Raw genomic sequence first — 10,678 nt, 5'->3', positions numbered from 1 at the left:
TATTGATGCAATCCCATAATATCAATATCATTTTGTGGTGCAGTTTGGTTGTTTCTTGTAAAATTTCCATGATCAAACAAATCTAGCATGAGAAAGGATAAGCAAAACTTCATCATGCTGCCATTAATCTCTGTACTTGAAGAACAGAATTCCCACAAATGGAGAGATGAAGAGCAGAAGAGCAAAGGTTCTTCCAGGAAAAAGTGCAAAGAAGATTCCCAGGGTCTCCATCCCCTGTTGGTTTAGTCCCTAATTTTTCCAGCTGCGTGTGTGCCTAAAAAAGATTCTCAGCATCTTGAAGGAAATTGCATAAAATAATGTTAATACTTCTCATTGCAACCTCATAAAGTTATCAGGATAAAAATTCTTCCTACAGTTTCAACAACCCTGAAAAATATCAAGCTTTCCAAATTACCTACATGTTGGAATTAATAATTTCCCATAATATACATTTCTACTAAAGCATAACTTTTGATAGACATTCTTTGAATAGAATTAGAAAAATGACAGTGGAACTAAACTGTAAAGATTTTCAATTACAAGTTGCATACCCCAGGAATTCAGTTACTGACAACTGCTGCAGGTTGCAGTATTTGAAATTCATTACAATACATGCAGTCATATTACCCACTCCTGATTAAATCCTGCAGTTAGTATGAAGAGATCTTTAGATTTCATCAGACACTTGAAAGAATGACAATGACTCTTCTTCAGCTGTGAGATTTTGTTACAAGAATGGAAAATTAAGTGTAAAAAATAAACGTATGTCACCATGGTAACTTGTCTCAGATTTTTGTCAAAACGTTCTTGTCTCTGGTCAGTGTAGACCATAGTGACTGCTGAGGTCTTTGGTCCATCCTTGGCCACATCAAGAGGTGGAAGCTCACCAAGCAGTGGTCAAGTTGCACTTGTCAATTTGCTACCCAGAGTTTCCACTAATAAACCGAAGCCATCCATGTCGTTCACCACCTTCATGGGTGGAAGCTGGCTTAGCACCTAAACTGGCGAGCTGACAATATTCCCTTCAGCCTCACCATCTCTTAAAAACCAAAGACTTCATTTGAAAATCCAGCATTATTTTAGAAAGGTTCTGTGTGGATGAAAGTGTAACCCACTCCAATTAGCTTAAGCACAGAGGATTTTATTGTAAAGACACAACAATCTTGAAAAGGGTTAACAGCATAAACAGGAAACACACTACCTGCAAGCCAAGTAAAATAAAAACTGGAATTGGAAAACCAGAATCCAGGTTTATTCTCTCTACATACATTTCATCTCTACCATGTTTTTCTTCTTCTTTTTTTTTTCCTTGTTTCTTTTTTTTTTTTTCAATTTATTTATTTTAACTGGTGGCTGATTACTTTACAATATTGTATTGGTTTTGCGATACATCAACATGAATCCGTCACAGGTGTACACGTGTTCCCCATCCTGAACCCCCCTCCCACCTCCCTCCCTGTACCATCGCTCTGGGTCATCCCAGTGCACCAGCCCCAAGCTTCCTGTATCCTGCATCAAACCTGGACTGGCGATTCATTTCTTATATGATATTACACATGTTTCAATGTCATTCTCCCAAATCATCCTACCCTCTCCCTCTCCCACAAAGTCCAAAAGACTGTTCTATACATTTGTGTCTTTTTTGCTGTCTTGCATACAGGGTTATCGTTAGCATCTTTCTAAATTCCATATATATGCATTAGTATAGAAGTAAGCCAGAAAGAAAAACACCAATACAGTATACTAACGCATATATATGGAATTTAGAAAGATGGTAACAATAACTATGTTTTTCTTCTTTATCTCTCTCTTTCGGCAAGCTTCCCCTGCTTTCAACGTCACTTAACCTGGCACAACCTTTCAGTCTGGCGCCATCCTCATCTTACTAATTCAGCTTCTCAATGTCTGAATTTCAAATCCACATAAGACAGAGCCTGATGAGCTCAGCCCAGACAATAGATTGGCTCTCCCACAGTCAGGTGCCCAGGTGGATTTAACCAGCCAGAGTGGGCATAAGAGCAGGCATGGTTATGCAATTTAAATATGACAGACCAAGTCCACCACTTCAGTAAGGCAACACACTCAAAACATGTCTTCTGTGTCTTCTACAATGATCAGAGATGACACATAAATTGAAAATCCTCCACATGCCCAAAAATTTCACCAGTGAGCAAGGCTTCTAAAACATAATAATAAAATAAATCTTAAAAAGGATGCTGAGATGGTTATTGAACAATACAACCACGAACTTGTATTAGTTTCAATATTATCAGAGTCATCCCCATCAACGTATAAAAAACAACCTTGCCTAGCCACAGAAAAAGTACACACTCTTAAGCCTTGACCTTTACAACAGGCTTGAGCCAGCACTGTGCCCTAGAGAGTGGCCTGCATTTGCCCTGCATTTCCGTCAACATGAACCGTTCTGCTCCCTGTTCAAGCTCCACCTTCTCCCTTTCTCTGTGTCTCCTTCCAGTGCTTCCAGTCCATATTCACCCTGGACCACACTATAATTAAGCATAACTAACGCACAGTAGCTCTCAAAGAATAACCAGCAAGTAATGAATGGCCCCTGGAAGTAGGGTATTTGCTCAAGCAGAGAGTTTAAATGGATACTTGATGTCATTTGTTAAGAGAAAGCATACGGAGCCTGTCCTTGAGGGCCAACTCAGATGCCAATGCCTCATAAAACCTTCCCTTGACTACACAGATGAAAAATCAATAATCTCGCCTCAGAGGAAGCATTTATTGTCTCTATCACTGTTTTCCAAATGTAAGAACTTGTGGATCCTTGAAACTGTAAGCGCACAGACCTCAGTCTGAGAAATAGTCCACTTGCAGTTAAACCCTGTCACCTAACAAGCCCCTTGAGCCACAGTCATAAAAGCAGGACCTGAAATTAATATATGGCATGCCTAAGTTATTAGACTGACCCTCCAATGATCCAGAATATTCTTTTACCAATGTTTAGATCATCACTAAAATAAAAATACAAATCATCATCATCACTAAATTTCAATTTTAAATATCTAATTGTTCTATGCAGGGCCTGCGCAGTCTGACATACCCAGAAGGCTAGAATTCCAAGTCACTGGTCCCACATGGAATTAACCAGATACCACCTCTGCCATTTTCAATGTGGCTATGTAACTCTAGCTATTGAAAATAAACACCCTCTGTAGTTTGGTAAATTACATCTTCAAGTTACACTTGGTCAAAGCCATAAATTCAAGGCTTGTTTTGGGCGGTGACAGATTTCTAACTTATTCACCTATAAACCTAGTCAAAACACTGATCCTGGCTTTTAACAGACCCCATGATTCTAGACAAACCATCTGAGCAGGAACACCTATCATTCGCTAAACAAGAGCACAGAGAACTGCTCTATATGCTCACAAGTTATGAAAATACACTATTGACTCCATCTGAGGATTTTTCTGCTTATTTACCATCTCTGGTCAAAACTGAGGATTTCTGTATTAGACATAAAGATGACTTCTTTTATCTTTTGTCCTATTCTTTGAGTGCTTTTTTTTTTTTTTTTTCAAATTTGAGCTGTGGCTATTTTTCAGTTCTTTATTCAATATATAAGATGCCAAGAATTGTGCTGGGCATCTGAGAATACAAATATCTCACAGCATAATGCAGGAGACAGATATGTAAATAAGCAGTGCAATGGAATAACTTCTGCAAACAAGATATATATTAAAGGCTATGAAAAAGAAGAAAATTGTTAACACTCCGGCATTTCAGGAGAGTAGCAAAAAAAAGAATCTTTTCAGTCGCATATTGTTACTAGTTATAGATAGCTGCATAACAAAGACCCCAAAACATAGCAGCTTAAAACAGGTTTCTTTTCACTCAGTTTCTGTGCGTCGAGAATTTGAGTTAGCTCACGGTTTCTCATGAGGTTGCAATCAGGATCACTCACGTGGCTATTGGGAGGCAGCCTCACTTAGTTCCTCTCGGTGGGGTTCTCCATGTGGGGCTGCTTGAGTGTGCTCATGAAATACCAGGTGAATTTCCCAAGAATGAGTGAGCTGAGAAAAGATGGAGACAGAAAGACAGGTCCTAATTTTGGGCATCATCACTTTCTACATATTCTCTTCCTTAAACATCATCAAGTACAGTTCACACCTAAAGAGATAGCGACCAGACCCCATCTTTGGAACAGAAAACTATCAAAGAACTCATGGATATATTTTTCAATCACCATGAGTACTGAGGAATGAATAGGAGCTCTCTACAGAGAAGCTTAGAAAAAAGAGAGAAAGAAAGAGAATCTAGAGCAGTCGAGGTGGAGGAAACAGCACGGACAGGTGTGAAAAGCCTTGAGTTTCCAGAAAAGTAAAGCATTCACTGGAGATGTTCAAACTTATCTGAGCCTTTTAATTAGATAAAATCTTACAAAGAAGCCCAGTATGCAAATCAAAGAAAATGAGCTCTACCACAGCTGAAGCTAGGTAAAGGAGGGAGAGGGGGAACTCCCTCACCCAGGCAGCCTTTGTGAAAACTCTTGGAGGCCCTAGAATACCAGAGTTGTTTGAAAACCACTGCTATATACAGTGGCTGTTATTGGTTATCTGTAGAAGCAAGGCATCGGAGAAGGCAATGGCACCCCACTCCAATACTTTTGCCTAGAAAATCCCATGGACGGAGGAGCCTGGTAGGCTGCAGTCCATGGGGTCGCTAGAGTCGGACACGACTAAGCGACTTCACTTTCACTTTTCACTTTCATGCATTGGAGAAGGAAATGACAACCCACTCTGGTATTCTTGCCTGGAGAATCCCAGGGATGGGGAAGCCTGGTGGGCTGCCATCTATGGGGTCGCACAGAGTCGGACACGACTGAAGTGACTTAGCAGCAGTAGCAGAAGCAAGGCATACTCTCAGTTAATCTTTGTCTCATCAGGTAAGAAATTGTGCTCTTGTTCTGTCACTGGGCTACAACTAAATAAAAACAGATAAAATTATCATTTAAAGGAGAACAATGATCTTACTGCAATGCAGAAAAACCCCAATTTTCCTAATGAGTTATATTTCAAGAATTCACTTTAAGATGGCTCTTAAAAAAAAAAAAAAAAAAAACCTCTGTATAAGTTGCTGCTGCTGCTGCTGCTAAGTTGCTTCAGTCGTGTCTGACTTAGCGACCCCATGGACTGCAGCCTACCAGGCTCCTCCATCCATGGGGTTTTCCAGGCAAGAGTACTGGAGTGGGGTGCCATTGCCTTCTCTGTCCGTATAAGTTAGCTACTGCCAAAAACATGTGTAACAAACCATCTCAGAACTCACTGACCTAAAAAAATTATCATTTATTCTCACATATCTACAGGCCAGCTGGAGGTCAGCTAAATTACATTGATTATGCTTCAAGTTGCAGGTCAGCTAAAGGGTAAGCAGTTATCTACAGAAAGTTCATCTCACAGAGACCAGAAGTGCAGAAAGGCACAAGGAGGTAAGCAGGAAAAGACAAAGCCTCTTAAGTCCTAGGGTTAGATCTGGCATACTTTTGCCTACATGGCTGGAGAAAACAAGTTTTATAGGTAAGCCCGAAGTCAAGGAGTAGGAAAGTGCACTCTGCCTACAAGAGGCTAAAACAAGAGGGTGAAGCACTAGAGCCAGTCATTCAATCCACTACATTCTGAACACATTTTCCCATAAAAACAAAACTTTAGTTGTAGCCTAACATCTTAGCTCACCAAAACTGATTTAATGCCAAGAGGAATAACAACAGTAGCTAGAATCGAGTATGTACTAGATGCAGGCACACTTTTTAAGTAAACTGAGTGTGTCTTTCCAGCTTACTTTCTTCACCCACTTTCGACAATGTACGTGCTCTGCATCTTCATGGTTGCCTAAACCCCTCACCTCTGTGCCTCACTCATGCCTCGTTTCCCTCCTCCCAATCATGTCGGTCCCCAGATTTAGAACTTGGAACACCTGCATGTAGAACCTCTCAGCTGGCTGCCAAAAGGAAGACCATCTGATCAATTCAATTCGCATTCACATACGAATAGCCCACCGCTTCTTCACACTCAAGACATCTGTTTATTAAGGGGTTTGTCCCATAGCCTAGTGATCCTCCCACCAGTGAGATTCAAGATAGTAAACTGAGAAGAGTCAGAAAGCCTGGAATATTTTCAGAGAAGGGGAATGTGTCCTAGAGATGCCTGCCAGTTACTCTCATTATGTGAAGAAAGTGTCATTCATACACGGGGAGCCTGCTGTATTCATTTTATTACTCTCAGTTCCAATATTTTCTTTTCCTCTCTATGCTGCTACAGGGAATTGAACTCACCAAGAGAAGATAAATGTCAGTGTTGTGATTTACATCTCATTACAGGACTAGTGTTGTTTCCCATTTTGAAATTTACTCTATAGGCCAAATCTTTGAAGACATTCTTTTTTTTTTTTCCTTTTGACATTAAAATGACATATTTCAAAATTTCCTTTCGCCATTAAAATGACATATTTCAATGTGAAATATACCTACTCTAACTTAGGAAGAGCTTAATGATTTGGACCTTGCATTGGGTTTTCACGTGAACATCCCTATTTTAAACAAATAAACAAAAGAAGAAATTACTGTCTTGAGAACATTGCAATTAATCATCTTTGAAAAATGTGTTTACTATTAAAGACATCATAAAGAAAGATACCATGGATTACACTTTAGTAACACCACTTTTCTACCCTGTACAAATGTCTGTGTACAGACAAAGGGCAGTAGAAAGTTGAGGATTGAAGATACCATGTAAAAGACTAACCTGAATAATTTGGACCAAAAAAATACAGCTTTATTGATTTTGAGGTATGAATTTATGTATGGTTCTTCATTTCTGCTGATGTTTTCATGACAAAAATTAGCAATGCCTCGTGACAGTATGATTATGTCATATTTTAGCCATTTTGATCAGTCTTTGAAATAGTCAATATCCCCCGCCATTGCTTTGCCACACAAATTATGGTACCCAGCATTAAGGTCCCTGAGGATGGGCCGGGAGGAACAGTTATTTCTCTTCTTGTCTAGTCAAATGCCAATAACCACAGAATCAACTTCAAGGAGGCTGTGTTAGGTCAAGGTTTGGGGTGTTTTAGCTTAAGAACTCCTTCTCACATTTTTTATTACATATTTGGCCAGAAATCATACAAATTCCATGCTACCCAAGTGGGGGGAAATGCTTTTCTCTTGCTTCTTAACTGTGAAAGGGGGTGTGTGATAGTATGGTTGGAAAGGTAAGTCCCACCCTTACCAATGGCAGGGTAGCCAACCAATCATGAGCTTGCCCTTCTTATTGTCTCATTTAGCATGAACTCACAGGTTAACCGGAGAAGGCAATGGCACCCCACTCCAGTACTCTTGCTTGGAAAATCCCATGGATGGAGGAGCCTGGTAGGCTGCAGTCCATGGGGTCGCTAAGAGTCAGACACGACTGAGCGACTTCACTTTCACTTTTCACTTTCATGCATTGGAGAAGGAAATGGCAACCCACTCCAGTGTTCTTGCCTGGAGAATCCCAGGGACGAGGGAGCCTGGTGGGCTGCCATCTGTGGGGTCGCACAGAGTCAGACACGACTGATGTGACTTAGCAGCAGCACAGGTTAACAGTTGAAATGAGGCATGGGGTTCAGAGCAACATCTCAAATTCCAGGTCCCACATTTACCAACCATAATGATGTGGGCAAGTTACTCACCTCTCTCTGCCTCAGATTCTTTACCTACAGGTGAGGATAACCATATATACCTCTCAGAGTAATCATAAAGATGGAACGAGTCCATGTGTTTGAAGTGTTCAGAACAGTGCCTGGCACATAATAAGCACTATATTTGGGTTTGTTGTCCTCGTCACGTCATCATCATCACCATCATCTGTGGATTCCTTTTAGCTATGCAGTCTCCCTTTCTCTTAACTCCAGATACTTGAGAGTAGCTAAATCAGCTCATAGCTGATTCGAATTCTTGGATTCCTTCTTAAACATTATTGTTGGGAGTATAGCTTGGACAACCACCAAGATCTTGACATGATCTAATACAGCTGAAGATGCTCATTCTCTATGAGCCAGCAAAGCTACTCTCAGGCATATACAATGAGGAAATTCTTAGATCTGTGCACCAAGAGACTAGATTGGATTAGAATATTCACAGCCACATGGTTTGTAATAACAAAAAAAAAAGGAGACATTCAGATGGCCATCAACAAGAGGATGGATAAATAAGCCTAGAGTATTCCTATAACAGAATAACAAACAGTTGTGAGTATGAATAAATTATGCTACATGTATTAACTTGAACAAATCTCACAAATATAATATTGAGTGAAAAAAGTTAGTCATAGAAGAATATATCTGTATGATTCCATTTACAGAGGGTTCAAACATTGGAAAATTTGTCTTTAAAGAGCAGGAGAATGATATGCATGAAATCATGATAGTGGTTTACCTTTGATAGCAAAAGGGTTGCTCTTGGAGTCTCCATGGTAGTAATAATGTATTTTAATTTGGGTAAAAGGTATGTAGACATTTTATTGCAAAGTTTTATAACTCACATAGGTTATAAAATTTGTAAGTATTTTAACATTTTATTCAAAAGCTCTTCCACGAAGAAAAAATAAAACCACCACCTTGCTAGTGCCCCGCCCTGTTTCCCTCCTGTGGGGCTCCACACACACTTGTGTGCGTGTGCTAAGTTGCTCCAGTCGTGTCTGACTCTTTGTGACCCTATGGACTGCAACCCCCCAGGCTCCTCTGTTGATGGGATTTTCTAGGCAAGAATACTGTAATCCATTGCCATTTCCTTCTCCAGGAGATCTTCCCAATCCAGGGATCGAACCAGAGTCTCTTACATCCCTTGCGTTGGCAGGCAGGTCCTTTACCACTAATGCCACCTGGGAAGCCCCACAGACTCACGGCAGCACAAATTTAAGCCAGCCCCAGTTTCTCCTCTTCAGTGCACTGGGGAACTCTGCTGCAGGTATTTTTCTGTTGTTGTTCAATCTCTAAGTCAAGTCCAATTCCTTGTGCAACCCCAAGAACTGTAGCATGCCAGGCTTCCCTGTCCTTGACTATCTCCCTGAGTTTGCTCAAGCTCATGTCCATTGAGTCAGTGATGCCATCCAACCATCTCATCCTCTGTCACCTGCTTCTATTCTTGCCCACAATCTTTCAGAGAACCAGGGTAGGGATGTGCAGTAGGGTCTGGTTAGGAAGGTACTCTGCCTCTATTGACATTTTTATTTTCTTAATAGAAGAATGCAATATTATCCCAAAATGACATGGACACCTCATCTTACAAACACTGCTCTGCCCATCGCCTCACAGGCAGAGTTGGGTTTGCTTTCCCTGTTTGGTAAAGAGGAAATGGAGGCACAAACCACCACACTCCTACCACCTAACTGTGCCAGTCACTCTGCTTCCTTCAGGGGGCTTCTGTTCTGTTGATCCCCAAAGGTGCCTTCAGACACTACCTCTATAAACCATCTGCAAGTTCTTTTGGAGGTAGGAGAGTTATAAATCTTAAATTTAAAAAACAATGAGGGGAACGGCACCTTTGGGATTAAAGCCCAACTCTCCTGATTACAAGTTCCATAACTGAACGTCTTCTAAGTGGGATTTAAATCCATCTGCGGTGTTTGCTAGGCACCACGTGCAAGCTCAGAGTTGGGGAGAGAGGAGGGAACGCTGAAAGCTGGGGCCAGTGGCACACCTGCAGTAAGGGCACAAGTCACGGACGAGAGCCACCAACCCCCACCATGGGCCCCTCCCCGCAGCCACCCAGGGCTCCTCTTTGCATCACGTATTTGTTTCTAAGACTCGGGGATGGGAGACGAAAGAAAGGAAGGAAAGGAAGCAATTTTTCTTCTTAATAGGTTTGCTCTTCTTGCTCTGGGTGGAATCAATGCAAGTGGGGTTGAACACACTCCCTAACTTTCCCTCCCCTCAACTGCTTCCTTCCATTGTAAATAATTCAGACAGAATAAAATAATCATGTGCTGGTAATTACCACCACCCCCTGCCCCTAAAGAGTGATGACTGCAATGTGGTCTTCCTGGATGTTATGGTGCCCGGGCTGCTAGCAAGTTGAAGCTGGGATGTGTGTGGCATCTGAAGTTGAGGGCAGGAGGGCTGTTGGTTGTTCTCCCCGAGCAGAAGGACAATGAAATGATGCCGCTGTGCTTCCGGGGAAATGGTTGGCATTCTGCTAAGGGGCCTGGAAGCAGCACAACGTAAACCAGCTGCTCTAAAGCAAATTCTCCTTGTTTTTCACCCTAATTTCTAGCTTCATGCATCAGAATAAAGCTTCTATGAGAGGCTCCAAGGCACCCCTACCCTCATCAAGAAAACGTATGCCTTTTCTCCCAGCTTCACCACTTCACAGAATTTTTATTTAGTGGGCTTATTTCTTCATGCCAACACCTTGCCACCTGTGTGGGCCTCATTAGCAGGAACCTTTAGGAGAGGAGTAAGCAGTTGTTCTGCTTCAGAATATCAGTAAAGTTCAGGCAGCAATGGCACTAGTTACAATAAGAGAGTGAGCATGTCTCGACCCCGTAGAACAAAGTGGTGGCAACTCACCAAAAAGGGAGGGAGGGGGTCTCCCAAGAAAACTGTGTGTGTGAGCAGTAGTGGGTAAGGGCTGTGTGGTGGAAAGGATGTCATTTGGATAACAGTCATTTACAGG

At 41.5% G+C, this 10,678-nt stretch overlaps 1 long non-coding RNA gene across 1 annotated transcript in view; it reads right to left on the bottom strand.

The window, feature by feature from the left end:
* Nucleotides 1-3,527: 3,527 nt before the first annotated feature.
* LOC113891387 overlaps nt 3,528-10,678 on the bottom strand; it is a 34,533-nt gene continuing 27,382 nt past the window's right edge. The window contains exon 5 of the long non-coding RNA XR_003510747.1: nt 3,528-4,040. This is a non-coding gene — a long non-coding RNA (uncharacterized LOC113891387). The remainder of the gene's footprint in view (nt 4,041-10,678) is intronic.

Source organism: Bos indicus x Bos taurus, chromosome 4 (assembly GCF_003369695.1).
Source record: "Bos indicus x Bos taurus breed Angus x Brahman F1 hybrid chromosome 4, Bos_hybrid_MaternalHap_v2.0, whole genome shotgun sequence".
NCBI classification, from domain to species: domain Eukaryota; kingdom Metazoa; phylum Chordata; class Mammalia; order Artiodactyla; family Bovidae; genus Bos; species Bos indicus x Bos taurus.
Note: the sequence above shows the minus strand (reverse complement) of the source record. Positions and strands in the feature narration are given on the sequence as shown.